Source organism: Natator depressus, chromosome 3 (assembly GCF_965152275.1).
Source record: "Natator depressus isolate rNatDep1 chromosome 3, rNatDep2.hap1, whole genome shotgun sequence".
Classification (NCBI taxonomy): domain Eukaryota; kingdom Metazoa; phylum Chordata; order Testudines; family Cheloniidae; genus Natator; species Natator depressus.
The window spans coordinates 37,295,870-37,301,559 of record NC_134236.1 but is presented as its reverse complement, the minus strand read 5'-3'; positions in this window follow the sequence as shown (position 1 = coordinate 37,301,559).

Genomic DNA, 5,690 nt, shown 5'->3' with positions numbered 1-5,690 from the left:
TTTCCCACTTATCTAGATTATTAATATTTGTAGGATTTTCAAAGGCGTTCTGTAATGGCCTAACTCTCCTATTGACTTCAGTGGGAGCAGAGCTAGGCAATGCTGGAGGGCTTTTGAAAATCTCTCATTGTGTCAAAAGTGTGCTAAGTGCTGTTAAACAATCCTCTAATTTGCATCTATGCTGTGTTTAATACCCTTCCCCATTGGGCTCTGTTTTGATCTCCCCACTCTTACGTACTTCATGCTTATCTTCGTACTGAGTATGAACTAAAGAACAGATTCCAGCACTGTTTAGACAAAGCAATATATACATATGATGGAGCAGCCTACAGTTGGATGTCCTCTCAGAGATGCATATTTAATAGTAAACAGACTGTGGGAGATTATTTGTCACAGGTTAAAAAGAAGAGAGAATATTTAAACCAGTAATGCAAGTTTAAAAGATCTAATGGAGCATGATTGAGATTATGTATGCTAAATTTGTTGCTAGGAATATAATGAAAATGAAGAGGATCCAAAGACAAACACACAGTAGGAAGCAATATTAAATAAGGGAGCCGAGGAAAGAAGAGATTTTAAAAAAATCTAATAAGGGAAGGTGTTGGGTTTAGTAATATTTCATGTAAAAAGAGCTGTGGGAGAAATTCAGTCATAGGGCATAATTAACCTGGTATTTCCTTGCTTTTATGGTTTTGAGTGGGTGGATATTGCCTTTAATCAGCCTTAACTGGTTTGTAATGAAGTTTTGCTTGGGTGAATTAGATATTTCAGTTTATCTTCACATGTTTCTTACATCTTCGTAATTCCTGAATTTATTGGTGGTAAATGGTGTAATCTGCTTTAACTGACAGTGCTTAATGTGTGAATCTTTTGGGAACATTATTGCAATAGTAAATGAGTAGACAAGCTGACCTCTGAGATGTTTTACTCATTTGAGGCTAAGATGTAGCTTTTCCACAAACCCTGAGTAAGGGGCAGCACACTATCGCATTGCCCCAAGAGCTGACTGGGAACCAGACAGTGACTTTGATTATGCCTGTGCCTGACAGAGTTCTGTGCCTGGTGCAGATTCCTTCCCCTGGCAAGCTGGCTTGGCTGTGCTGACCAGCATGTTAGAGGGAGGACCCACGCTTCTTCTCTTATCCTCCCCCTCCCAGCCCACCTGCACGAGAGGGGGACTAGTGCCCCCTGGAGGCTGCTTTTCTCCCTGTTGCACTCAGCAATATATAGGAGCCAGTAGCCCCCTAGCTCATTTGTGCAGCAGCATTAGGCTAGTGATCTAGTCCTCTCGTTGGAGCGCACATAGCTAAATGGCAGAGAGAGACGGGATTCAGTGGTCAGCACAGTGATTAAGCCCCAAGAAGGTAACTTGGGTGCCCTTTGGGTGAGGGGAGGATTGCCAGCCTACATCCAGTGGCAAAAGCTTGAAGTAGAAGCCTGGGGGTAGGTGCCAAATCCCGTTTAGGAACCACAGTGTTAAGTGTTTATGTCTGAGGAGCTGGGCCTACAAGGATTTTTGAGTTCTTTGCCTCCTGTGGTTGGGCAGGGCTCTTGTAGTGTGGGCAATGGAAGGGCAGGGCTCTGACAGCTACACTGGAATAAAAGACCCATGGCATGGCCATGGCTGGCCCGGTCATCTGACTCGAGCTTGAGGGGCTTGGGCTGCGGGGCTAAAAATTGCTGTAAAGATGTTTGGGGTTGGGCTGGAGTCCAGGCTCTGGGAGCTCCCCACCTCGGGTTGCATGTCAGAGGCTCGTTTGCTGCTCAAGGTTCTCTTCTGTAACAGGCCAGTTACTGAACCAAATACATGGTGAGGGTTGTTTTTGGGGAGGGATGAAGGGGATTAGCCTGTAGTAGGGATTGATTTCTTAGGGATGGGGAATGGGTAGGGGGCATACAATGTAAGGGGGTGTATAGACCCCAGTTACCTTGAAGATAGGGGAGGGGGCAATGAAGGAAGCTCAGGGGAAGGCAGAAGCTGAGCCAGCTGGGCTCAAGTGCAGCTCCACCAGCAACAGGCTTTGTTTCAGTGTGCATCAGAGCTGGGAGGGGTAGAAAGAAGGAAACTCTCCCTGAGACCTCTGTGGAAAGGGCTTGAGACACCTGTGTCAAAGGACCCTCTGAGCCTCATCTGCATTTCTTTTAAAAGGAAGCCCTAAGAGACCCCTCTTTACCTAGACCTTCTGAGAGTGAAGAGGATGTTGTATGGTGCAACTCCCTTTTTAGTGCAAAAGAGAAAAGAAATCTTCGTTTGTGAATCTAAAATACAGGTGTGGGAGCCTTTCTCAAAGGGATGGAAGCTGCCAGTGGAGGTATCCACGGCAGGGAGTCTCTCACACATGGCACTAGGGGAGGGATTGTGTTGATGTCTTTTTGGAACATTCTGCAGGGAAAGGGTGCCTCCTGGTACACCAGCTGCACGTGGACAGGGAGCAATAGAAGCAGATGAAAGCATGGTGACTCAGTTTCTGCAGATCCAGCATCAGCAGAAGACACAATCGGCCTCATAATGCCAGGAAAGAAGTGCACTTGGCTGCACAACAGAATCCTCTGATGCTTTACTGTAGTACAGCTATTGCAACTACTGTATACCGTTCATCCGAGGAAACCTTTGTCTACCTCATACCACTGTGTATAAAGGCCCAGAACCTCAGGTGCAGCCATGGAATGCACAGCAGAACTTGGGAGAGAAGCTGCACCAGTAACTGCAAGTTTCACAATCCTAGGCTGTCTTGGTCCAGTGTCTGGGGAAAGTTTGAGCAGCCTAGCGACTGCACAAAGTTAAAGTGGCTTCTAATGGCCCTAAGAACATTAGAGCAATCAGGAATTGCTGGGGTTCAGGGATTACTTCACCAAGACCCCTTTTCCCTAGTCACATCTCCTGTGCCAACAACCTGTGTGTGTGGCATAGCAGCCAGTATGCTGGCTCTGTACCAAGGGAAGATCACAGGACGAAGGGATAATCCTCCTATGGCTAGTTATGCCAGCTTTAGGGCTGCTTTATGCTTGTGGCATGATGCAAAGCAGCCAAGTGCAGCCAAGAAAACGTGCCCTGAGCTAAATCCCTCCTTGAATCAGTTAGGCCAACCATGGAATATGCTGTACAAGTCAAGATATAAATAAGCTGTGGCGGTACATGTTTAAGCTCCAAAAAGAACTGCACAGAAAAATATTTATATCAGTCTAAAACAAGGAAAGATGAGCTGTTAATCTTTGCTTTTCAGAATCAATAAGTCCAGTGGCTGTTTACTGATCAATTGCATCACTATGCTTACTTTGGGCTGCAGACAAACATTTAAAAACTTCGATCTCTTAAAAATTTCTTGTTCCACTCCCGTGTCTGCTAAAGAAATAAGTCATAAGGTAACATGAAAAAGCCATTGCTGACAAGTTTTTTATTTTTTGATAGGCTATTTTACATTGCATGGGAGTATAAGGATATTTCAGATGGAATTCATCTTTATAAGAATTTAAGTATTTGTTTTCCAAAGTAAAGTAACTTCTAAGGTATTCTCTCAAACAATGTATAATAACTTTTGGGTTGTCTAATTTATTTGTAATGGTGTGCCTAGATCAGACAATGATGGGTCCATTTAGAAACCTAAATGGTATCTGAATTATGAAGTACTTCAGCACAAGAAAACTATAATTTTTCCCTTGACATCTGAAGAGACATGGTTTTGGAAAATACCAGTTATGAAACATAAAAGCCTTACCCTGACCTTTCATCTTGTGTCTGCAATTGATTACAGACACAAATCATAGAATTCAGACCTTGAACTTCCTAACTGGAACCGTTAGTTGTGCCTGCAGATCAGATAGTTAGACCCTGAAGTGTGTATCCACAATCTATTGTGACTATAAAATTGCACCAACAATCAATTGCAGGTGCCAAAGTAGAGGCTGTTATTGAAAATATCTCTCAATATTTTATGGTAGCAATCTGACAGATGTAAATTTGGGTGTAAAATGAAAGAGGTCCCTTTTTTGATAACAGAAATACTGAAGAATATAGCGATATTAGAAATTCTATATGAGATTTCCCAAAAGACACTGCACCAAATTTTTGATATTTTTTCCCTAATCCTGATCAATGTCAATGTAACTTCATGGCATTCATGTCTAATAATGGACAGTGCCATTTGCTCAATACAAGACATACAAAGAGTACTGAAAGAATCACTTTTCTCTAAAAAGTAAAGTATCTACTGTCTAGTGGAGGTTTTGATTGCCGGAGTTGTTCAGTAAATGCATGTTTAACGATAGGAACCTGTAGAGTAGCCTCTTGGTGGCAGAGTGTAGGAACATGGAAGAAGCTAAATACATCAACTGGCTGCTGATTGCTCTAATTACAGTTGGAAAACATTAATGAGGTAACTCAATCAGATTATAAAGAAAGCATAAAACAACCAACTAACCATTATGGAGAAAAAAATCATATTTAGTAGGCAGAATGGAAGTACTGTTCCGGGCAACATGTGGTAAATTATAATAGCAGGACTGGGCTTAAGGGTCTGTCATGATGCGGTGAGGACAGAATCCTTTCCTTTCAGGTCCTGGGGGTGGGAACAAGATAATCTCCTCCCATCTTGTGGAGCAACAGCAGAACTGCTCCACAGCTCTGAACTGTAGTCTCAGAGCTACAATAGCACCCACAGCAATTGCATCCCCAAGCACTGAAGAGAATAAGTGGTGAATCTGAAAATTCTGGATCACTGGCTGCTCCTCTTTCCCAAACCCTATGCTATAATCACTTCCAGGGAGCTACTGCACAGCAGATATCTACACTGAACACAGGTGCAAACCTCTTGCACAGGCTCCATAAATCTTGTCCCACTATGCAGTAGAATCACATTAACTATGCATCAGCCTGGGGTCTCCTCAGCTGTAGAGATGGCAAGGTTTGCTTCTTAGGGTCCTTGTCAGTGCTGTGGTGGCAAACAACTGTTGAGTTCTGAGGTCAACCTAGAATGAAGCCTTCAGGCTTTTGTACACTCCTTTCTCTGTCCTCCTCCTTCCTACCTTTCTGTGCTATCCCATTCTGCTGTAAATTTGAAAACAGCAAATACTGTTTCTGTAGCCAAATGAAATGGGTCATTTCTCATTATTGCAGGCTCACTGCAGAAATGTCACCCAAGTAGGTGCTGATGCTCTTAAGGGGCAGCATATGTATTACTACTAGGATTACAGTATTGCTGAGGTGCCTGGTGCTTTACAAATCAACTAGAGATGGAGTCCCTGACCTGAAGAGCTCGTAGTTAGACAAGAACATAAACACAGGGAGAAGCTATGAGGAAACAAGGGTGGCCCTACATGTAGTTTCCCTCCCCAAGCTGGCAGGAGCATGAAGTATCTGCACAAGGAGTATGTGCATATACCTCCTGACAAAGGAACCATTGGCAGACCATGCCACCTGGCCCCTAGACAGTGGTCTGGGATACAGTGATTATTCTAATCTGATTGTTGGTATAATGTTTATCTATAGACCAAGGGAGGGTTCCAACCTTGGACTAGAGTCACCCACACTAGATGCACATTTCCCTGCATCTGAATGACAAGGGGATTCACCCTGAAGGAGGGCAGGCCGTGCTGCTCTTACCCTTCCTCATGATCTTTGCAGTGAAATGGCAGCTTTCAGTCGAGGCTTGTGGCATGGAGGAACCCCACTGATGACAGCTGCTTAGCTGTTG